This window comes from Anser brachyrhynchus (assembly GCF_964034855.1).
Source record: "Anser brachyrhynchus genome assembly, contig: SCAFFOLD_54, whole genome shotgun sequence".
Lineage (NCBI taxonomy): Eukaryota > Metazoa > Chordata > Aves > Anseriformes > Anatidae > Anser > Anser brachyrhynchus.
In genome coordinates this window covers 984,739-1,010,146 of record NW_027663535.1, presented here as the reverse complement: position 1 = coordinate 1,010,146, position 25,408 = coordinate 984,739, and positions in this window count along the sequence as shown.

Below are 25,408 nucleotides of genomic sequence, written 5' to 3'. Positions count from 1 at the left end.
GTGCAGTGAGTCCAGAGAGTGCACTGGCACCACTGGGGATGCAGTGCAGTGAGTCCAGAGTGTGCACTGGCACCACTGGGGATGCAGTGCAGTGAGTCCAGAGAGTGCACTGGCACCACTGGGGATGCACTGCAGTGAGTCCAGAGAGTGCACTGGCACCACTGGGGATGCAGTGCAGTGAGTCCAGAGAGTGCACTGGCACCACTGGTGATGCACTGCAGTGAGTCCAGAGATTGCACTGGCACCACTGGGGATGCAGTGCAGTGAGTCCAGAGAGTGCACTGGCACCACCTGTGATGCAGTGCAGTGAGTCCAGAGAGTGCACTGGCACCACTGGGGATGCACTTCAGTGACTCCAGAGAGTGCACTGGCACCACTGGGGATGCACCTCAGTGAGTCCAGAGAGTGCACTAGCACCACTGGTGATGCACTGCAGTGAGTCCAGAGAATGCACTGGCACCACTGGGGATGCAGTGCAGTGAGTCCAGAGAGTGCACTGACACCACTGGGGATGCAGTGCAGTGAGTCCAGAGAGTGCACTGGCACCAGAGGGAATGCACTGCAGTGAGTCCAGTGAGTGCACTGGCACCACTGTGGATGCAGTGCAGTGAGTCCAGAGAGTGCACTGGCACCACTGGGGATGCAGTGCAGTGAGTCCAGAGAGTGCACTGGCACCACTGGGGATGCACTGCAGTGAGTCCAGAGAGTGCACTGGCACCACTGGGGATGCACTGCAGTGAGTCCAGAGAGTGCACTGTCACCACTGGGGATGCAGTACAGTGAGTCCACAGAGTGCACTGGTACCAGTGGGGATGCAGTACAGTGAGTCCAGAGAGTGCACTGGCACCACTGGGGATGCAGTGCAGTGAGTCCAGAGAGTGCACTGGCACCACTGGGGATGCACTTCAGTGACTCCAGAGAGTGCACTGGCACCACTGGGGATGCAGTGCAGTGAGTCCAGAGAGTGCACTGGCACCACTGGGCATGCAGTGCAGTGAGTCCAGAGAGTGCACTGGCACCACTGGTGATGCAGTACAGTGAGTCCAGAGAGTGCACTGGCACCACTGGGGATGCACTGCAGTGAGTCCAGAGAGTGCACTGGCACCACTGGGGATGCACTACAGTGAGTCCAGAGATTGCACTGGCACCACTGGGGATGCAGTGCACTGAGTCCAGAGAGTGCACTGGCACCACTGGGGATGCAGTGCATTGAGTCCAGAGAGTGCACTGGCACAAGTGGGTATGCACTTCAGTGAGTCCAGAGAGTGCACTGACACCACTGGGGATGCAGTGCAGTGAGTCCAGAGAGTGCAGTGTCACCACTGGGGATGCAGTGCAGTGAGTCCAGAGAGTGCTCTGGCACCACTGGGGATGCACTGCAGTGAGTCCAGAGAGTACACTGGCACCACTGGGGATGCAGTGCAGTGAGTCCAGAGAGTGCACTGGCACCACTGGGGATGCAGTCCAGTGAGTGCACTGGCACCACTGGGGATGCAGTGCAGTGACTGCAGAGAGTACACTGGCACCACCGGGGATTCACTGCAGTGAGTCCAGAGAGTGCACTGGCACCACCTGTGATGCAGTGCAGTGAGTCCAGTGAGTGCACTGGCAACACTGGGGATGCAGTGCTGTGACTCCAGAGAGCGCACTGGCACCACTGGGGATGCAGTGCAGTCAGTCCAGTGAGTGCACTGGCACCACTGGGGGTGCAGTACAGTGAGTCCAGAGAGTGCACTGACACCACTGGGGATGCAGTGCAGTGAGTCCAGACAGTGCACTGGCACCACTGGGGATGCAGTGCAGTGAGTCCAGTGAGTGTACTGGCACCACTGGGGATGCACTTCAGTGAGCCCAGAGAGTGCACTGGCACCACTGAGAATGCACTGCAGTGAGTCCAGAGACTGCACTAGCACCACTGGGGATGCAGTGCAGTGAATCCTGTGAGTACACTGGCACCACTGGGGATGCAGTGCAGTGAGTCCAGAGAGCTCACTGGCACCACTGGGGATGCAGTGCAGTGAGTCCAGAGAGTGCACTGGCACCACTGGAGATGCAGTACAGTGAGTCCAGTGAATGCACTGGAACCACTGGGGATGCAGTGCAGTGAGTCCAGAGACTGCACTAGCACCACTGTGGATGCAGTGCAGTGAGTCCAGAGAGTGCACTGGCACCACTGGGGATGCAGTGCAGTGAGTCCAGAGAGTGCACTGGCACCAGTGGGGATGCAGTGCAGTGAGTCCAGAGAGTGCACTGGCACCACTGGGGATGCGGTGCTGGGAGTCCAGAGAGTGCTTTGGCACCAGTGGGGATGCAGTGCAGTTACTCCAGAGACTGCACTGGCACCACCGGGGATGCAGTGCAGTGAGTCCAGAGAGTGCACTGGCACCACTGGGGATGCAGTGCAGTGAGTCCAGAGATTGCACTGGCACCACTGGGGATGCAGTGCTGTGACTCCAGAGAGCGCACTGGCACCACTGGGGATGCAGTGCAGTGAGTCCAGAGAGTGCACTGGCACCACTGGGGATGCACTGCAGTGAGCCCAGAGAGTGCACTGGCACCAGTGGGGATGCACTGCAGTGAGTCCAGTGAGTGCACTGGCACCACTGGGGAAGCAGTGCAGTGAGTCCAGAGAGTGCAGTGGCACCACTGGGGATGCAGTTTAGTGAGTCCAGAGAGTGCACTGGCACCACTGGGGATGCAGTGCAGTGAGTCCAGTGAGTGTACTGGCACCACTGGGGATGCACTGCAGTGAGTCCAGAGAGTGCACTGGCACCACTGAGAATGCACTTCAATGAGTCCAGAGAGTGCACTGGCACCACTGGGGATGCACTGCAGTGAGTCCAGAGAGTGCACTGGCACCACTGGGGATGCATTGCAGTTACTCCAGAGACTGCACTGGCACCACTGAGGATGCACTGCAGTGAGTCCGGAGAGTGCACTGGCACCAGTGGGGATGCACTGCAGTGAGTCCAGAGAGTGCACTGGTACCACTGGGGATGCAGTGCAGTGAGTCCAGAGAGTGCACTGGCACCACTGGGGATGCACTGCAGTGAGTCCAGAGAGTGCACTGGCACCACTGGGGATGCAGTGCAGTGAGTCCAGAGAGTGCACTGGCACCACTGGGGATGCAGTGCAGTGAATCCAGTGAGTGCACTGGCACCACTGGGGATGCAGTGCAGTGAGTCCAGAGAGTGCACTGGCACCACCGATGATGCAGTACAGTGAGTCCAGTGAGTGCACTGGCACCACTGGGGATGTAGTGCAGTGAGTCCAGAGAGTGCACTGTCACTACTGGGGATGCAGTGCAGTGAGTCCAGAGAGTGCACTGGCACCACTGGGGATGCAGTGCAGTGAGTCCTGAGAGTGCACTGGCACCACTGGGGATGCACTGCAGTGAGTCCAGAGATTGCACTGGCACCACCGGGAATGCAGTACAGTGAGTCCACACAGTGCACTAGCACCACTGGGGATGCAGTGCAGTGAGTCCAGAGAGTGCACTGGCACCACTGGAGATGCAGTGCAGTGAGTCCAGAGAGTGCAATGGCACCACTGCGGATGCACTGCAGTGAGTCCAGAGAGTGCACTGGCTCCACTGGGGATGCACTGCAGTGAGTCCAGAGAGTGCACTGGCACCACTGGGGATGCACTGCAGTGAGTCCAGAGAGTGTACTGGCACCACTGGGGATGCACTGAAGTGAGTCCAGAGAGTGCACTGGCACCACTGAGAATGCACTTCAGTGAGTCCAGAGAGTGCACTGGCACCACTGGGGATGCACTGCAGTGAGTCCACAGAGTGCACTAGCACCACTGGCGATGCAGTGCAGTGAGTCCAGAGAGTGCGCTGGAACCACTGGGGATGCAGTGCAGTGAGTCCAGAGAGTGCACTGGCAGCACTGGGGATGCACTGCAGTGAGTCCAGAGAGTGCACTGGCACCACTGGAGATGCAGTGCAGTGAGTCCAGAGAGTGCAATGGCACCACTGCGGATGCACTGCAGTGAGTCCAGAGAGTGCACTGGCGCTACTGGGGATGCAGTGCAGTGAGTCCAGAGAGTGCACTGGCAGCACTGGGGATGCAGTGCAGTGAGTCCAGAGAGTGCACTGGCACCACTGGGGATGCAGTTCAGTGAGTCCAGAGAGTGCACTGGCACCACTGGGGATGCAGTGCAGTGAGTCCAGAGAGTGCACTGGCACCACTGGGGATGCAGTGCAGTGAGTCCAGAGAGTGCACTGGCACCACTGGGGATGCAGTGCAGTGAGTCCAGAGATTGCACTGGCACCACTGGGGATGCAGTGCTGTGACTCCAGAGAGCGCACAGGCACCACTGGGGATGCAGTGCAGTGAGTCCAGAGAGTGCACTGGCACCACTGGTGATGCAGTTTAGTGAGTCCAGAGAGTGCACTGGCACCACTGGGGAAGCAGTGCAGTGAGTCCAGAGAGTGTACTGGCACCACTGGGGATGCACTGCAGTGAGTCCAGAGAGTGCAGAGGCACCACTGGTGATGCAGTACAGTGAGTCCAGTGAGTGCACTGGCACCACTGGGGATGTAGTGCAGTGACTCGAGAGAGTGCACTTGCACCACTGGGGATGCAGTGCAGTGAGTCCAGAGAGTGCACTGGCACCACTGGGGATGCAGTGCAGTGAGTCCAGAGAGTGCACTGGCACCACTGGGGATGCACTGCAGTGAGTCCAGAGAGTGCACTGGCACCACTGGGGATGCAGTGCAGTGAGTCCAGAGAGTGCACTGGCACCACTGGTGATGCACTGCAGTGAGTCCAGAGATTGCACTGGCAGCACTGGGGATGCAGTGCAGTGAGTCCAGAGAGTGCACTGGCACCACCTGTGATGCAGTGCAGTGAGTCCAGAGAGTGCACTGGCACCAATGGGGCTGTAGTGCAGTGAGTCCAAAGAGTGCACTGGCACCACTGGGGATGCACTGCAGTGAGTCCAGAGAGTGCACTGGCACCACTGGTGATGCAGTACAGTGAGTCCAGAGAGTGCACTGGCACCACTGGGGATGCACTGCAGTGAGTCCAGAGAGTGCACTGGCACCACTGGGGATGCAGTGCAGTGAGTCCAGAGATTGCACTGGCACCACTGGGGATGCAGTGCTGTGACTCCAGAGAGCGCACAGGCACCACTGGGGATGCAGTGCAGTGAGTCCAGAGAGTGCACTGGCACCACTGGTGATGCAGTTTAGTGAGTCCAGAGAGTGCACTGGCACCACTGGGGAAGCAGTGCAGTGAGTCCAGAGAGTGTACTGGCACCACTGGGGATGCACTGCAGTGAGTCCAGAGAGTGCAGAGGCACCACTGGTGATGCAGTACAGTGAGTCCAGTGAGTGCACTGGCACCACTGGGGATGTAGTGCAGTGACTCGAGAGAGTGCACTTGCACCACTGGGGATGCAGTGCAGTGAGTCCAGAGAGTGCACTGGCACCACTGGGGATGCAGTGCAGTGAGTCCAGAGAGTGCACTGGCACCACTGGGGATGCACTGCAGTGAGTCCAGAGAGTGCACTGGCACCACTGGGGATGCAGTGCAGTGAGTCCAGAGAGTGCACTGGCACCACTGGTGATGCACTGCAGTGAGTCCAGAGATTGCACTGGCAGCACTGGGGATGCAGTGCAGTGAGTCCAGAGAGTGCACTGGCACCACCTGTGATGCAGTGCAGTGAGTCCAGAGAGTGCACTGGCACCAATGGGGCTGTAGTGCAGTGAGTCCAAAGAGTGCACTGGCACCACTGGGGATGCACTGCAGTGAGTCCAGAGAGTGCACTGGCACCACTGGTGATGCAGTACAGTGAGTCCAGAGAGTGCACTGGCACCACTGGGGATGCACTGCAGTGAGTCCAGAGAGTGCACTGGCACCACTGGGGATGCACTACAGTGAGTCCTGAGATTGCACTGGCACCACTAGGGATGCAGTGCAGTGAGTCCAGAGAGTGCACTGGCACCAGTGGGGATGCAGTGCATTGAGTCCAGAGAGTGCACTGGCACAACTGGGGATGCACTTCAGTGAGTCCAGAGAGTGCACTGGCACCACTGGGGATGCACTGCAGTGAGTCCAGAGAGTGCACTGGCACCACTGGGGATGCACTGCAGTGAGTCCAGAGAGTACACTGGCACCAGTGCGGATGCAGTGCAGTGAGTCCAGAGAGTGCACTGGCACCACTGGGATGCACTGCAGTGAGTCCAGAGAGTGCACTGGCACCACTGGGGATGTGTCCAGTGAGTCCAGTGAGTACACTGGCACCACTGGGGATGCAGTGCAGTGAGTCCAGAGAGTACACTGGCACCAGTGGGGATGCAGTGCAGTGAGTCCAGAGAGTGCACTGGCACCACTGGGGATGCAGTGCAGTCAGTCCAGTGAGTGCACTGGCACCACTGGGGGTGCAGTACAGTGAGTCCAGAGAGTGCATTGGCACCACTGGGGATGCACTGCAGTGAGTCCAGACAGTGCACTGGCACCACTGGGGATGCAGTGCAGTGAGTCCAGAGAGTGCACTGGCACCACTGGGGATGCAGTGCAGCGAGTCGAGAGAGTGCACTGGCACCACTGGGGATGCAGTGCAGTGAGTCCAGAGAGTGCACTGGCACCACTGGGGCTTCAGTGCAGTGAGTCCAGAGAGTGCACTGGCACCACTGGGGATGCACTGCAGTGAGTCCAGAGAGTGCACTGGCACCACTGGGGATGCACTGCTGTGAGTCCAGAGAGTGCACTGGCACCACTGGGGATGCACTGCAGTGAGTCCAGAGAGTGCACTGGCACCAGTGGGGATGCACTGCAGTGAGTCCAGTGAGTGCACTGGCACCACTGGGGATGCAGAGCAGTGAGCCCAGAGAGTGCACTGGCACCACTGGGGAAGCAGTGCAGTGAGTCCAGAGAGTGCACTGGCGCTACTGGGGATGCAGTGCAGTGAGTCCAGAGAGTGCACTGGCAGCACTGGGGATGCAGTGCAGTGAGTCCAGAGAGTGCACTGGCACCACTGGGGATGCAGTTCAGTGAGTCCAGAGAGTGCACTGGCAGCACTGGGGATGCAGTGCAGTGAGTCCAGAGAGTGCACTGGCACCACTGGGGATGCAGTGCAGTGAGTCCAGAGAGTGCACTGGCACCACTGGGGATGCAGTGCAGTGAGTCCAGAGATTGCACTGGCACCACTGGGGATGCAGTGCTGTGACTCCAGAGAGCGCACAGGCACCACTGGGGATGCAGTGCATTGAGTCCAGAGAGTGCACTGGCACCACTGGGGATGCACTGCAGTGAGTCCAGAGAGTGCACTGGCACCACTGGGGATGCACTGCAGTGAGTCCAGTGAGTGCACTGGCACCACTGGGGATGCAGTGCAGTGAGTCCAGAGAGTGCAGAGGCCCCATGGTGATGCAGTTTAGTGAGTCCAGAGAGTGCACTGGCACCACTGGGGATGCAGTGCAGTGAGTCCAGTGAGTGTACTGGCACCACTGGGGATGCACTGCAGTGAGTCCAGAGAGTGCACTGGCACCACTGAGAATGCACTTCAGTGAGTCCAGAGAGTGCATTGGCACCACTGGGGATGCACTTCAGTGAGTCCAGAGAGTGCACTGGCACCACTGGGGATGCAGTGCTGTGACTCCAGAGAGTGCACTGGCACCACTGGGGATGCAGTGCAGTGAGTCCAGAGAGTGCACTGGCACCACTGGGGAAGCAGTGCAGTGAGTCCAGAGAGTGCAGTGGCACCACTGGGGATGCAGTTTAGTGAGTCCAGAGAGTGCACTGGCACCACTGGGGATGCAGTGCAGTGAGTCCAGTGAGTGTACTGGCACCACTGGGGATGCACTGCAGTGAGTCCAGAGAGTGCACTGGCACCACTGAGAATGCACTTCAATGAGTCCAGAGAGTGCACTGGCACCACTGGGGATGCACTGCAGTGAGTCCAGAGAGTGCAGTGGCACCACTGGGGATGCACTGCAGTGAGTCCAGAGAGTGCTTTGGCACCAGTGGGGATGCACTGCAGTTACTCCAGAGACTGCACTGGCACCACTGGGGATGCACTGCAGTGAGTCCAGAGAGTGCACTGGCACCAGTGGGGATGCACTGCAGTGAGTCCAGAGAGTGCACTGGTACCACTGGGGATGCAGTGCAGTGAGTCCAGAGAGTGCACTGGCACCACAGGGGATGCACTGCAGTGAGTCCAGAGAGTGCACTGGCACCACTGGGGATGCAGTGCAGTGAGTCCAGAGAGTGCACTGGCACCACTGGGGATGCAGTGCAGTGAATCCAGTGAGTGCACTGGCACCACTGGGGATGCAGTGCAGTGAGTCCAGAGAGTGCACTGGCACCACCGATGATGCAGTACAGTGAGTCCAGTGAGTGCACTGGCACCACTGGGGATGTAGTGCAGTGAGTCCAGAGAGTGCACTGTCACTACTGGGGATGCAGTGCAGTGAGTCCAGAGAGTGCACTGGCACCACTGGGGATGCAGTGCAGTGAGTCCTGAGAGTGCACTGGCACCACTGGGGATGCACTGCAGTGAGTCCAGAGATTGCACTGGCACCACCGGGAATGCAGTACAGTGAGTCCACACAGTGCACTAGCACCACTGGGGATGCAGTGCAGTGAGTCCAGAGAGTGCACTGGCACCACTGGGGATGCAGTGCAGTGAGTCCAGAGAGTGCACTGGCACCACTGGTGATGCACTGCTGTGAGTCCAGAGAGTGCTCTTGCACCACAGGGGATGCAGTGCAGTGACTCAAGAGAGTGCACTGGCAGCACTGGGGATGCAGTGCAGTGAGTCCAGAGAGTGCACTGGCACCAATGGGGATGCAGTGCAGTGAGTCCAGAGAGTGCAATGGCACCACTGCGGATGCACTGCAGTGAGTCCAGAGAGTGCACTGGCTCCACTGGGGATGCACTGCAGTGAGTCCAGAGAGTGCACTGGCACCACTGGGGATGCACTGCAGTGAGTCCAGAGAGTGTACTGGCACCACTGGGGATGCACTGAAGTGAGTCCAGAGAGTGCACTGGCACCACTGAGAATGCACTTCAGTGAGTCCAGAGAGTGCACTGGCACCACTGGGGATGCACTGCAGTGAGTCCACAGAGTGCACTAGCACCACTGGCGATGCAGTGCAGTGAGTCCAGAGAGTGCGCTGGAACCACTGGGGATGCAGTGCAGTGAGTCCAGAGAGTGCACTGGCACCACTGGGGATGCACTGCAGTGAGTCCAGAGAGTGCACTGGCACCAGTGGGGATGCACTGCAGTGAGTCCAGTGAGTGCACTGGCACCACTGGGGATGCAGAGCAGTGAGCCCAGAGAGTGCACTGGCACCACTGGGGAAGCAGTGCAGTGAGTCCAGAGAGTGCACTGGCGCCACTGGGGATGCAGTGCAGTGAGTCCAGAGAGTGCACTGGCAGCACTGGGGATGCAGTGCAGTGAGTCCAGAGAGTGCACTGGCACCACTGGGGATGCAGTTCAGTGAGTCCAGAGAGTGCACTGGCACCACTGGGGATGCAGTGCAGTGAGTCCAGAGAGTGCACTGGCACCACTGGGGATGCAGTGCTGTGACTCCAGAGAGCGCACAGGCACCACTGGGGATGCAGTGCATTGAGTCCAGAGAGTGCACTGGCACCACTGGGGATGCACTGCAGTGAGTCCAGAGAGTGCACTGGCACCACTGGGGATGCACTGCAGTGAGTCCAGTGAGTGCACTGGCACCACTGGGGAAGCAGTGCAGTGAGTCCAGAGAGTGCAGAGGCACCACTGGTGATGCAGTTTAGTGAGTCCAGAGAGTGCACTGGCACCACTGGGGATGCAGTGCAGTGAGTCCAGTGAGTGTACTGGCACCACTGGGGATGCACTGCAGTGAGTCCAGAGAGTGCCCTGGCACCACTGAGAATGCACTTCAGTGAGTCCAGAGAGTGCATTGGCACCACTGGGGATGCACTTCAGTGAGTCCAGAGAGTGCACTGGCACCACTGGGGATGCAGTGCTGTGACTCCAGAGAGTGCACTGGCACCACTGGGGATGCAGTGCAGTGAGTCCAGAGAGTGCACTGGCACCACTGGGGATGCGGTGCAGGGAGTCCAGAGAGTGCTTTGGCACCAGTGGGGATGCACTGCAGTTACTCCAGAGACTGCACTGGCACCACTGGGGATGCAGTGCAGTGAGTCCAGAGAGTGCACTGGCACCACTGGGGATGCACTGCAGTGAGTCCAGAGAGTGCACTGTCACCACTGGGGATGCACTGCAGTGAGTCCAGAGAGTGCACTGGCACCACTGGGGATGCAGTGCAGTGAGTCCTGAGAGTGCACTGGCACCACTGGGGATGCACTGCAGTGAGTCCAGAGATTGCACTGGCACCACCGGGAATGCAGTACAGTGAGTCCACACAGTGCACTAGCACCACTGGGGATGCAGTGCAGTGAGTCCAGAGAGTGCACTGGCACCACTGGGGATGCAGTGCAGTGAGTCCAGAGAGTGCACTGGCACCACTGGTGATGCACTGCTGTGAGTCCAGAGAGTGCTCTTGCACCACAGGGGATGCAGTGCAGTGACTCAAGAGAGTGCACTGGCAGCACTGGGGATGCAGTGCAGTGAGTCCAGAGAGTGCACTGGCACCAATGGGGATGCAGTGCAGTGAGTCCAGAGAGTGCAATGGCACCACTGCGGATGCACTGCAGTGAGTCCAGAGAGTGCACTGGCTCCACTGGGGATGCACTGCAGTGAGTCCAGAGAGTGCACTGGCACCACTGGGGATGCACTGCAGTGAGTCCAGAGAGTGTACTGGCACCACTGGGGATGCACTGAAGTGAGTCCAGAGAGTGCACTGGCACCACTGAGAATGCACTTCAGTGAGTCCAGAGAGTGCACTGGCACCACTGGGGATGCACTGCAGTGAGTCCACAGAGTGCACTAGCACCACTGGCGATGCAGTGCAGTGAGTCCAGAGAGTGCGCTGGAACCACTGGGGATGCAGTGCAGTGAGTCCAGAGAGTGCACTGGCACCACTGGGGATGCACTGCAGTGAGTCCAGAGAGTGCACTGGCACCAGTGGGGATGCACTGCAGTGAGTCCAGTGAGTGCACTGGCACCACTGGGGATGCAGAGCAGTGAGCCCAGAGAGTGCACTGGCACCACTGGGGAAGCAGTGCAGTGAGTCCAGAGAGTGCACTGGCGCCACTGGGGATGCAGTGCAGTGAGTCCAGAGAGTGCACTGGCAGCACTGGGGATGCAGTGCAGTGAGTCCAGAGAGTGCACTGGCACCACTGGGGATGCAGTTCAGTGAGTCCAGAGAGTGCACTGGCACCACTGGGGATGCAGTGCAGTGAGTCCAGAGAGTGCACTGGCACCACTGGGGATGCAGTGCTGTGACTCCAGAGAGCGCACAGGCACCACTGGGGATGCAGTGCATTGAGTCCAGAGAGTGCACTGGCACCACTGGGGATGCACTGCAGTGAGTCCAGAGAGTGCACTGGCACCACTGGGGATGCACTGCAGTGAGTCCAGTGAGTGCACTGGCACCACTGGGGAAGCAGTGCAGTGAGTCCAGAGAGTGCAGAGGCACCACTGGTGATGCAGTTTAGTGAGTCCAGAGAGTGCACTGGCACCACTGGGGATGCAGTGCAGTGAGTCCAGTGAGTGTACTGGCACCACTGGGGATGCACTGCAGTGAGTCCAGAGAGTGCCCTGGCACCACTGAGAATGCACTTCAGTGAGTCCAGAGAGTGCATTGGCACCACTGGGGATGCACTTCAGTGAGTCCAGAGAGTGCACTGGCACCACTGGGGATGCAGTGCTGTGACTCCAGAGAGTGCACTGGCACCACTGGGGATGCAGTGCAGTGAGTCCAGAGAGTGCACTGGCACCACTGGGGATGCGGTGCAGGGAGTCCAGAGAGTGCTTTGGCACCAGTGGGGATGCACTGCAGTTACTCCAGAGACTGCACTGGCACCACTGGGGATGCAGTGCAGTGAGTCCAGAGAGTGCACTGGCACCACTGGGGATGCACTGCAGTGAGTCCAGAGAGTGCACTGTCACCACTGGGGATGCACTGCAGTGAGTCCAGAGAGTGCAATGTCACCACTGGGGATGCAGTGCAGTGAGTCCAGAGAGTGCACTGGCACCACTGGGGATGCAGTGCAGTGAGTCCAGAGAGTGCACTGTCACCACTGGGGATGCACTGCAGTGAATCCAGTGAGTGCACTGGCACCACTGGGGATACAGTGCAGTGAGTCCAGAGAGTGCACTGGCTCCACTGGGGATGCAGTGCAGTGAGTCCAGAGAGTGCACTGGCACCACTGGGGATGCATTGCAGTGAGTCCAGAGAGTGCACTGGCACCACAGATGATGCAGTACAGTGAGTCCAGTGAGTGCACTGGCACCACTGGGCATGCAGTGCAGTGAGTCCAGAGAGTGCACTGGCACCACTGGTGATGCAGTACAGTGAGTCCAGAGAGTGCACTGGCACCACTGGGGATGCACTGCAGTGAGTCCAGAGAGTGCACTGGCACCACTGGGGATGCACTACAGTGAGTCCAGAGATTGCACTGGCACCACTGGGGATGCAGTGCACTGAGTCCAGAGAGTGCACTGGCACCACTGGGGATGCAGTGCATTGAGTCCAGAGAGTGCACTGGCACAAGTGGGTATGCACTTCAGTGAGTCCAGAGAGTGCACTGACACCACTGGGGATGCAGTGCAGTGAGTCCAGAGAGTGCAGTGTCACCACTGGGGATGCAGTGCAGTGAGTCCAGAGAGTGCTCTGGCACCACTGGGGATGCACTGCAGTGAGTCCAGAGAGTACACTGGCACCACTGGGGATGCAGTGCAGTGAGTCCAGAGAGTGCACTGGCACCACTGGGGATGCAGTCCAGTGAGTGCACTGGCACCACTGGGGATGCAGTGCAGTGACTGCAGAGAGTACACTGGCACCACCGGGGATTCACTGCAGTGAGTCCAGAGAGTGCACTGGCACCACCTGTGATGCAGTGCAGTGAGTCCAGTGAGTGCACTGGCACCACTGGGGATGCAGTGCTGTGACTCCAGAGAGCGCACTGGCACCACTGGGGGTGCAGTACAGTGAGTCCAGAGAGTGCACTGACACCACTGGGGATGCAGTGCAGTGAGTCCAGACAGTGCACTGGCACCACTGGGGATGCAGTGCAGTGAGTCCAGTGAGTGTACTGGCACCACTGGGGATGCACTTCAGTGAGCCCAGAGAGTGCACTGGCACCACTGAGAATGCACTGCAGTGAGTCCAGAGACTGCACTAGCACCACTGGGGATGCAGTGCAGTGAATCCTGTGAGTACACTGGCACCACTGGGGATGCAGTGCAGTGAGTCCAGAGAGCTCACTGGCACCACTGGGGATGCAGTGCAGTGAGTCCAGAGAGTGCACTGGCACCACTGGAGATGCAGTACAGTGAGTCCAGTGAATGCACTGGAACCACTGGGGATGCAGTGCAGTGAGTCCAGAGACTGCACTAGCACCACTGTGGATGCAGTGCAGTGAGTCCAGAGAGTGCACTGGCACCACTGGGGATGCAGTGCAGTGAGTCCAGAGAGTGCACTGGCACCAGTGGGGATGCAGTGCAGTGAGTCCAGAGAGTGCACTGGCACCACTGGGGATGCGGTGCTGGGAGTCCAGAGAGTGCTTTGGCACCAGTGGGGATGCAGTGCAGTTACTCCAGAGACTGCACTGGCACCACCGGGGATGCAGTGCAGTGAGTCCAGAGAGTGCACTGGCACCACTGGGGATGCAGTGCAGTGAGTCCAGAGATTGCACTGGCACCACTGGGGATGCAGTGCTGTGACTCCAGAGAGCGCACTGGCACCACTGGGGATGCAGTGCAGTGAGTCCAGAGAGTGCACTGGCACCACTGGGGATGCACTGCAGTGAGCCCAGAGAGTGCACTGGCACCAGTGGGGATGCACTGCAGTGAGTCCAGTGAGTGCACTGGCACCACTGGGGAAGCAGTGCAGTGAGTCCAGAGAGTGCAGTGGCACCACTGGGGATGCAGTTTAGTGAGTCCAGAGAGTGCACTGGCACCACTGGGGATGCAGTGCAGTGAGTCCAGTGAGTGTACTGGCACCACTGGGGATGCACTGCAGTGAGTCCAGAGAGTGCACTGGCACCACTGAGAATGCACTTCAATGAGTCCAGAGAGTGCACTGGCACCACTGGGGATGCACTGCAGTGAGTCCAGAGAGTGCACTGGCACCACTGGGGATGCATTGCAGTTACTCCAGAGACTGCACTGGCACCACTGAGGATGCACTGCAGTGAGTCCGGAGAGTGCACTGGCACCAGTGGGGATGCACTGCAGTGAGTCCAGAGAGTGCACTGGTACCACTGGGGATGCAGTGCAGTGAGTCCAGAGAGTGCACTGGCACCACTGGGGATGCACTGCAGTGAGTCCAGAGAGTGCACTGGCACCACTGGGGATGCAGTGCAGTGAGTCCAGAGAGTGCACTGGCACCACTGGGGATGCAGTGCAGTGAATCCAGTGAGTGCACTGGCACCACTGGGGATGCAGTGCAGTGAGTCCAGAGAGTGCACTGGCACCACCGATGATGCAGTACAGTGAGTCCAGTGAGTGCACTGGCACCACTGGGGATGTAGTGCAGTGAGTCCAGAGAGTGCACTGTCACTACTGGGGATGCAGTGCAGTGAGTCCAGAGAGTGCACTGGCACCACTGGGGATGCAGTGCAGTGAGTCCTGAGAGTGCACTGGCACCACTGGGGATGCACTGCAGTGAGTCCAGAGATTGCACTGGCACCACCGGGAATGCAGTACAGTGAGTCCACACAGTGCACTAGCACCACTGGGGATGCAGTGCAGTGAGTCCAGAGAGTGCACTGGCACCACTGGAGATGCAGTGCAGTGAGTCCAGAGAGTGCAATGGCACCACTGCGGATGCACTGCAGTGAGTCCAGAGAGTGCACTGGCTCCACTGGGGATGCACTGCAGTGAGTCCAGAGAGTGCACTGGCACCACTGGGGATGCACTGCAGTGAGTCCAGAGAGTGTACTGGCACCACTGGGGATGAACTGAAGTGAGTCCAGAGAGTGCACTGGCACCACTGAGAATGCACTTCAGTGAGTCCAGAGAGTGCACTGGCACCACTGGGGATGCACTGCAGTGAGTCCACAGAGTGCACTAGCACCACTGGCGATGCAGTGCAGTGAGTCCAGAGAGTGCGCTGGAACCACTGGGGATGCAGTGCAGTGAGTCCAGAGAGTGCACTGGCAGCACTGGGGATGCACTGCAGTGAGTCCAGAGAGTGCACTGGCACCACTGGAGATGCAGTGCAGTGAGTCCAGAGAGTGCAATGGCACCACTGCGGATGCACTGCAGTGAGTCCAGAGAGTGCACTGGCGCTACTGGGGATGCAGTGCAGTGAGTCCAGAGAGTGCACTGGCAGCACTGGGGATGCAGTGCAGTGAGTCCAGAGAGTGCACTGGCACCACTGGGGATGCAGTTCAGTGAGTCCAGAGAGTGCACTGGCACCACTGGGGATGCAGTGCAGTGAGTCCAGAGAGTGCACTGGCACCACTGGGGATGCAGTGCAGTGAGTCCAGAGAGTGCACTGGCACCACTGGGGATGCAGTGCAGTGAGTCCAGAGATTGCACTGGCACCACTGGGGATGCAGTGCTGTGACTCCAGAGAGCGCACAGGCACCACTGGGGATGCAGTGCAGTGAGTCCAGAGAGTGCACTGGCACCACTGGTGATGCAGTTTAGTGAGTCCAGAGAGTGCACTGGCACCACTGGGGAAGCAGTGCAGTGAGTCCAGTGAGTGTACTGGCACCACTGGGGATGCACTGCAGTGAGTCCAGAGAGTGCAGAGGCACCACTGGTGATGCAGTACAGTGAGTCCAGTGAGTGCACTGGCACCACTGGGGATGTAGTGCAGTGACTCGAGAGAGTGCACTTGCACCACTGGGGATGCAGTGCAGTGAGTCCAGAGAGTGCACTGGCACCACTGGGGATGCAGTGCAGTGAGTCCAGAGAGTGCACTGGCACCACTGGGGATGCAGTGCAGTGAGTCCAGAGAGTGCACTGGCACCACTGGGGATGCACTGCAGTGAGTCCAGAGAGTGCACTGGCACCACTGGGGATGCAGTGCAGTGAGTCCAGAGAGTGCACTGGCACCACTGGTGATGCACTGCAGTGAGTCCAGAGATTGCACTGGCACCACTGGGGATGCAGTGCAGTGAGTCCAGAGAGTGCACTGGCACCACCTGTGATGCAGTGCAGTGAGTCCAGAGAGTGCACTGGCACCAATGGGGCTGTAGTGCAGTGAGTCCAAAGAGTGCACTGGCACCACTGGGAATGCACTGCAGTGAGTCCAGAGAGTGCACTGGCACCACTGGTGATGCAGTACAGTGAGTCCAGAGAGTGCACTGGCACCACTGGGGATGCACTGCAGTGAGTCCAGAGAGTGCACTGGCACCACTGGGGATGCACTACAGTGAGTCCAGAGATTGCACTGGCACCACTAGGGATGCAGTGCAGTGAGTCCAGAGAGTGCACTGGCACCAGTGGGGATGCAGTGCATTGAGTCCAGAGAGTGCACTGGCACAACTGGGGATGCACTTCAGTGAGTCCAGAGAGTGCACTGGCACCACTGGGGATGCACTGCAGTGAGTCCAGAGAGTGCACTGGCACCACTGGGGATGCACTGCAGTGAGTCCAGAGAGTACACTGGCACCAGTGCGGATGCAGTGCAGTGAGTCCAGAGAGTGCACTGGCACCACTGGGATGCACTGCAGTGAGTCCAGAGAGTGCACTGGCACCACTGGGGATGTGTCCAGTGAGTCCAGTGAGTACACTGGCACCACTGGGGATGCAGTGCAGTGAGTCCAGAGAGTACACTGGCACCAGTGGGGATGCAGTGCAGTGAGTCCAGAGAGTGCACTGGCACCACTGGGGATGCAGTGCAGTCAGTCCAGTGAGTGCACTGGCACCACTGGGGGTGCAGTACAGTGAGTCCAGAGAGTGCATTGGCACCACTGGGGATGCACTGCAGTGAGTCCAGACAGTGCACTGGCACCACTGGGGATGCAGTGCAGTGAGTCCAGAGAGTGCACTGGCACCACTGGGGATGCAGTGCAGCGAGTCGAGAGAGTGCACTGGCACCACTGGGGATGCAGTGCAGTGAGTCCAGAGAGTGCACTGGCACCACTGGGGCTTCAGTGCAGTGAGTCCAGAGAGTGCACTGGCACCACTGGGGATGCACTGCAGTGAGTCCAGAGAGTGCACTGGCACCACTGGGGATGCACTGCTGTGAGTCCAGAGAGTGCACTGGCACCACTGGGGATGCACTGCAGTGAGTCCAGAGAGTGCACTGGCACCAGTGGGGATGCACTGCAGTGAGTCCAGTGAGTGCACTGGCACCACTGGGGATGCAGAGCAGTGAGCCCAGAGAGTGCACTGGCACCACTGGGGAAGCAGTGCAGTGAGTCCAGAGAGTGCACTGGCGCTACTGGGGATGCAGTGCAGTGAGTCCAGAGAGTGCACTGGCAGCACTGGGGATGCAGTGCAGTGAGTCCAGAGAGTGCACTGGCACCACTGGGGATGCAGTTCAGTGAGTCCAGAGAGTGCACTGGCAGCACTGGGGATGCAGTGCAGTGAGTCCAGAGAGTGCACTGGCACCACTGGGGATGCAGTGCAGTGAGTCCAGAGAGTGCACTGGCACCACTGGGGATGCAGTGCAGTGAGTCCAGAGATTGCACTGGCACCACTGGGGATGCAGTGCTGTGACTCCAGAGAGCGCACAGGCACCACTGGGGATGCAGTGCATTGAGTCCAGAGAGTGCACTGGCACCACTGGGGATGCACTGCAGTGAGTCCAGAGAGTGCACTGGCACCACTGGGGATGCACTGCAGTGAGTCCAGTGAGTGCACTGGCACCACTGGGGAAGCAGTGCAGTGAGTCCAGAGAGTGCAGAGGCCCCATGGTGATGCAGTTTAGTGAGTCCAGAGAGTGCACTGGCACCACTGGGGATGCAGTGCAGTGAGTCCAGTGAGTGTACAGGCACCACTGGGGATGCACTGCAGTGAGTCCAGAGAGTGCACTGGCACCACTGAGAATGCACTTCAGTGAGTCCAGAGAGTGCATTGGCACCACTGGGGATGCACTTCAGTGAGTCCAGAGAGTGCACTGGCACCACTGGGGATGCAGTGCTGTGACTCCAGAGAGTGCACTGGCACCACTGGGGATGCAGTGCAGTGAGTCCAGAGAGTGCACTGGCACCACTGGGGAAGCAGTGCAGTGAGTCCAGAGAGTGCAGTGGCACCACTGGGGATGCAGTTTAGTGAGTCCAGAGAGTGCACTGGCACCACTGGGGATGCAGTGCAGTGAGTCCAGTGAGTGTACTGGCACCACTGGGGATGCACTGCAGTGAGTCCAGAGAGTGCACTGGCACCACTGAGAATGCACTTCAATGAGTCCAGAGAGTGCACTGGCACCACTGGGGATGCACTGCAGTGAGTCCAGAGAGTGCAGTGGCACCACTGGGGATGCACTGCAGTGAGTCCAGAGAGTGCTTTGGCACCAGTGGGGATGCACTGCAGTTACTCCAGAGACTGCACTGGCACCACTGTGGATGCACTGCAGTGAGTCCAGAGAGTGCACTGGCACCAGTGGGGATGCACTGCAGTGAGTCCAGAGAGTGCACTGGTACCACTGGGGATGCAGTGCAGTGAGTCCAGAGAGTGCACTGGCACCACAGGGGATGCACTGCAGTGAGTCCAGAGAGTGCACTGGCACCACTGGGGATGCAGTGCAGTGAGTCCAGAGAGTGCACTGGCACCACTGGGGATGCAGTGCAGTGAATCCAGTGAGTGCACTGGCACCACTGGGGATGCAGTGCAGTGAGTCCAGAGAGTGCACTGGCACCACCGATGATGCAGTACAGTGAGTCCAGTGAGTGCACTGGCACCACTGGGGATGTAGTGCAGTGAGTCCAGAGAGTGCACTGTCACTACTGGGGATGCAGTGCAGTGAGTCCAGAGAGTGCACTGGCACCACTGGGGATGCAGTGCAGTGAGTCCTGAGAGTGCACTGGCACCACTGGGGATGCACTGCAGTGAGTCCAGAGATTGCACTGGCACCACCGGGAATGCAGTACAGTGAGTCCACACAGTGCACTAGCACCACTGGGGATGCAGTGCAGTGAGTCCAGAGAGTGCACTGGCACCACTGGGGATGCAGTGCAGTGAGTCCAGAGAGTGCACTGGCACCACTGGTGATGCACTGCTGTGAGTCCAGAGAGTGCTCTTGCACCACAGGGGATGCAGTGCAGTGACTCAAGAGAGTGCACTGGCAGCACTGGGGATGCAGTGCAGTGAGTCCAGAGAGTGCACTGGCACCAATGGGGATGCAGTGCAGTGAGTCCAGAGAGTGCAATGGCACCACTGCGGATGCACTGCAGTGAGTCCAGAGAGTGCACTGGCTCCACTGGGGATGCACTGCAGTGAGTCCAGAGAGTGCACTGGCACCACTGGGGATGCACTGCAGTGAGTCCAGAGAGTGTACTGGCACCACTGGGGATGCACTGAAGTGAGTCCAGAGAGTGCACTGGCACCACTGAGAATGCACTTCAGTGAGTCCAGAGAGTGCACTGGCACCACTGGGGATGCACTGCAGTGAGTCCACAGAGTGCACTAGCACCACTGGCGATGCAGTGCAGTGAGTCCAGAGAGTGCGCTGGAACCACTGGGGATGCAGTGCAGTGAGTCCAGAGAGTGCACTGGCACCACTGGGGATGCACTGCAGTGAGTCCAGAGAGTGCACTGGCACCAGTGGGGATGCACTGCAGTGAGTCCAGTGAGTGCACTGGCACCACTGGGGATGCAGAGCAGTGAGCCCAGAGAGTGCACTGGCACCACTGGGGAAGCAGTGCAGTGAGTCCAGAGAGTGCACTGGCGCCACTGGGGATGCAGTGCAGTGAGTCCAGAGAGTGCACTGGCAGCACTGGGGATGCAGTGCAGTGAGTCCAGAGAGTGCACTGGCACCACTGGGGATGCAGTTCAGTGAGTCCAGAGAGTGCACTGGCACCACTGGGGATGCAGTGCAGTGAGTCCAGAGAGTGCACTGGCACCACTGGGGATGCAGTGCTGTGACTCCAGAGAGCGCACAGGCACCACTGGGGATGCAGTGCATTGAGTCCAGAGAGTGCACTGGCACCACTGGGGATGCACTGCAGTGAGTCCAGAGAGTGCACTGGCACCACTGGGGATGCACTGCAGTGAGTCCAGTGAGTGCACTGGCACCACTGGGGAAGCAGTGCAGTGAGTCCAGAGAGTGCAGAGGCACCACTGGTGATGCAGTTTAGTGAGTCCAGAGAGTGCACTGGCACCACTGGGGATGCAGTGCAGTGAGTCCAGTGAGTGTACTGGCACCACTGGGGATGCACTGCAGTGAGTCCAGAGAGTGCACTGGCACCACTGAGAATGCACTTCAGTGAGTCCAGAGAGTGCATTGGCACCACTGGGGATGCACTTCAGTGAGTCCAGAGAGTGCACTGGCACCACTGGGGATGCAGTGCTGTGACTCCAGAGAGTGCACTAGCACCACTGGGGATGCAGTGCAGTGAGTCCAGAGAGTGCACTGGCACCACTGGGGATGCGATGCAGGGAGTCCAGAGAGTGCTTTGGCACCAGTGGGGATGCACTGCAGTTACTCCAGAGACTGCACTGGCACCACTGGGGATGCAGTGCAGTGAGTCCAGAGAGTGCACTGGCACCACTGGGGATGCACTGCAGTGAGTCCAGAGAGTGCACTGTCACCACTGGGGATGCACTGCAGTGAGTCCAGAGAGTGCAATGTCACCACTGGGGATGCAGTGCAGTGAGTCCAGAGAGTGCACTGGCACCACTGGGGATGCAGTGCAGTGAGTCCAGAGAGTGCACTGTCACCACTGGGGATGCACTGCAGTGAATCCAGTGAGTGCACTGGCACCACTGGGGATACAGTGCAGTGAGTCCAGAGAGTGCACTGGCTCCACTGGGGATGCAGTGCAGTGAGTCCAGAGAGTGCACTGGCACCACTGGGGATGCATTGCAGTGAGTCCAGAGAGTGCACTGGCACCACAGATGATGCAGTACAGTGAGTCCAGTGAGTGCACTGGCACCACTGGGGATGTAGTGCAGTGACTCGAGAGAGTGCACTTGCACCACTGTGGATGCAGTGCAGTGAGTCCAGAGAGTGCACTGGCACCACTGGGGATGCACTGCAGTGAGTCCAGAGAGTGCACTGGCACCACTGGGGATGCAGTGCAGTGAGTCCAGAGAGTGCACTGGCACCACTGGTGATGCACTGCAGTGAGTCCAGAGATTGCACTGGCACCACTGGGGATGCAGTGCAGTGAGTCCAGAGACTTCACTGGCACCACTAGGGATGCAGTGCAGTGAGTGCAGAGAGTGCACTGGCACCACTGGGGATGCAGTGCAGTGAGTCCAGAGAGTGCACTGGCACCACTGGGGATGCAGTGCAGTGAGTCCAGAGAGTGCACTGGCACCACCTGTGATGCAGTGCAGTGAGTCCAGAGAGTGCACTGGCACCACTGGGGATGCAGTGCAGTGAGTCCAAAGAGTGCACTGGCACCACTGGGAATGCACTGCAGTGAGTCCAGAGATTGCACTGGCACCACTGGTGATGCAGTACAGTGAGTCCAGAGAGTGCAGTGGCACCACTGGGGATGCCCTGCAGTGAGTCCAGAGAGTGCACTGGCACCACTGGGGATGCACTACAGTGAGTCCAGAGATTGCACTGGCACCACTGGGGATGCAGTGCTGTGACTCCAGAGAGCGCACAGGCACCACTGGGGATGCAGTGCATTGAGTCCAGAGAGTGCACTGGCACCACTGGGGATGCACTGCAGTGAGTCCAGAGAGTGCACTGGCACCACTGGGGAAGCAGTGCAGTGAGTCCAGAGAGTGCAGAGGCACCACTGGTGATGCAGTTTAGTGAGTCCAGAGAGTGCACTGGCACCACTGGGGATGCAGTGCAGTGAGTCCAGTGAGTGTACTGGCACCACTGGGGATGCAGTGCAGTGAGTCCAGAGAGTGCACTGGCACCACTGAGAATGCACTTCAGTGAGTCCAGAGAGTGCATTGGCACCACTGGGGATGCACTTCAGTGAGTCCAGAGAGTGCACTGGCACCACTGGGGATGCAGTGCTGTGACTCCAGAGAGTGCACTGGCACCACTGGGGATGCAGTGCAGTGAGTCCAGAGAGTGCACTGGCACCACTGGGGATGCGGTGCAGGGAGTCCAGAGAGTGCTTTGGCACCAGTGGGGATGCACTGCAGTTACTCCAGAGACTGCACTGGCACCACTGGGGATGCAGTGCAGTGAGTCCAGAGAGTGCACTGGCACCACTGGGGATGCACTGCAGTGAGTCCAGAGAGTGCACTGTCACCACTGGGGATGCACTGCAGTGAGTCCAGAGAGTGCAATGTCACCACTGGGGATGCAGTGCAGTGAGTCCAGAGAGTGCACTGGCACCACTGGGGATGCAGTGCAGTGAGTCCAGAGAGTGCACTGTCACCACTGGGGATGCACTGCAGTGAATCCAGTGAGTGCACTGGCACCACTGGGGATACAGTGCAATGAGTCCAGAGAGTGCACTGGCTCCACTGGGGATGCAGTGCAGTGAGTCCAGAGAGTGCACTGGCACCACTGGGGATGCATTGCAGTGAGTCCAGAGAGTGCACTGGCACCACAGATGATGCAGTACAGTGAGTCCAGTGAGTGCACTGGCACCACTGGGGATGTAGTGCAGTGACTCGAGAGAGTGCACTTGCACCACTGTGGATGCAGTGCAGTGAGTCCAGAGAGTGCACTGGCACCACTGGGGATGCACTGCAGTGAGTCCAGAGAGTGCACTGGCACCACTGGGGATGCAGTGCAGTGAGTCCAGAGAGTGCACTGGCACCACTGGTGATGCACTGCAGTGAGTCCAGAGATTGCACTGGCACCACTGGGGATGCAGTGCAGTGAGTCCAGAGACTTCACTGGCACCACTAGGGATGCAGTGCAGTGAGTGCAGAGAGTGCACTGGCACCACTGGGGATGCAGTGCAGTGAGTCCAGAGAGCGCACAGGCACCACTGGGGATGCAGTGCAGTGAGTCCAGAGAGTGCACTGGCACCACTGGGGATGCAGTGCAGTGAGTCCAGAGAGTGCACTGGCACCACTGGGGATGCAGTGCAGTGAGTCCAAAGAGTGCACTGGCACCACTGGGAATGCACTGCAGTGAGTCCAGAGATTGCACTGGCACCACTGGTGATGCAGTACAGTGAGTCCAGAGAGTGCACTGGCACCACTGGGGATGCACTGCAGTGAGTCCAGAGAGTGCACTGGCACCACTGGGGATGCACTACAGTGAGTCCAGAGATTGCACTGGCACCACTAGGGATGCAGTGCAGTGAGTCCAGAGAGTGCACTGGCACCACTGGGGATGCACTTCAGTGAGTCCAGAGAGTGCACTGGCACCAGTGGGGATGCAGTGCAGTGAGTCCAGAGAGTGCACTGGCACCACTGGGGATGCACTGCAGTGAGTCCAGAGAGTGCACCGGCACCAGTGGGGATGCAGTGCAGTGAGTCCAGAGAGTGCACTGTCACCACTGGGGATGCACTGCAGTGAGTCCAGAGAGTGCACTGGCACCACTGGGGATGCAGTACAGTGAGTCCAGAGAGTGCACTGGCACCAGTGGGTATGCAGTACAGTGAGTCCAGAGAGTGCACTGGCACCACTGGGCATGCAGTGCAGTGAGTCCAGAGAGTGCACTGGCACCACTGGGGATGCACTGCAGTGAGTCCAGAGAGTGCTTTGGCACCAGTGGGGATGCAGTGCAGTGAGTCCAGAGAGTGCACTGGCACCACTGGGGATGCAGTGCAGTGAGTCCAGAGAGTGCACTGGCACCACTGGGGATGCAGTGCACTGAGTCCAGAGATTGCACTGGCACCACTGGGGATGCAGTGCTGTGACTCCAGAGAGCGCACTGGCACCACTGGGGATGCAGTGCAGTGAGTCCAGAGAGTGCACTGGCACCACTGGGGATGCACTGCAGTGAGCCCAGAGAGTGCACTGGCACCAGTGGGGATGCACTGCAGTGAGTCCAGTGAGTGCACTGGCACCACTGGGGAAGCAGTGCAGTGAGTCCAGAGAGTGCAGTGGCACCACTGGTGATGCAGTTTAGTGAGTCCAGAGAGTGCACTGGCACCACTGGGGATGCAGTGCAGTGAGTCCAGTGAGTGTACTGGCACCACTGGGGATGCACTGCAATGAGTCCAGAGAGTGCACTGGCACCACTGAGAATGCACTTCAATGAGTCCAGAGAGTGCACTGGCACCACTGGGGATGCAGTGCAGTGAGTCCAGAGAGTGCACTGGCACCAATGGGGATGCAGTGCAGTGAGTCCAGAGAGTGCACTGGCACCACTGGGGATGCACTGCAGTGAGTCCAGAGATTGCACTGGCACCACTGGGGATGCAGTACAGTGAGTCCACACAGTGCACTAGCACCACTGAGGATGCAGTGCAGTGAGTCCAGAGAGTGCACTGGCACCACTGGGGATGCAGTGCAGTGAGTCCAGAGAGTGCACTGGCACCACTGGCGAGCACTGCTGTGAGTCCAGAGAGTGCTCTTGCACCACAGGGGATGCAGTGCAGTGACTCAAGAGAGTGCACTGGCAGCACTGGGGATGCAGTGCAGTGAGTCCAGAGAGTGCACTGGCACCACTGGAGATGCAGTGCAGTGAGTCCAGAGAGTGCAATGGCACCACTGGGGATGCAGTTTAGTGAGTCCAGAGAGTGCACTGGCACCACTGGGGATGCAGTGCAGTGAGTCCAGTGAGTGTACTGGCACCACTGGGGATGCACTGCAGTGAGTCCAGAGAGTGCACTGGCACCACTGACAATGCACTTCAGTGAGTCCAGAGAGTGCATTGGCACCACTGGGGATGCACTTCAGTGAGTCCAGAGAGTGCACTGGCACCACTGGGGATGCAGTGCTGTGACTCCAGAGAGTGCACTGGCACCACTGGGGATGCAGTGCAGTGAGTCCAGAGAGTGCACTGGCACCACTGGGGATGCGGTGCAGGGAGTCCAGAGAGTGCTTTGGCACCAGTGGGGATGCACTGCAGTTACTCCAGAGACTGCACTGGCACCACTGGGGATGCAGTGCAGTGAGTCCAGAGAGTGCACTGGCACCACTGGGGATGCAGTGCAGTGAGTCCAGAGAGTGCACTGTCACCACTGGGGATGCACTGCAGTGAGTCCAGAGAGTGCACTGTCACCACTGGGGATGCAGTGCAGTGAGTCCACAGAGTGCACTGGCACCACTGGGGATGCAGTGCAGTGAGTCCAGAGAGTGCACTGTCACCACTGGGGATGCACTGCAGTGAATCCAGTGCGT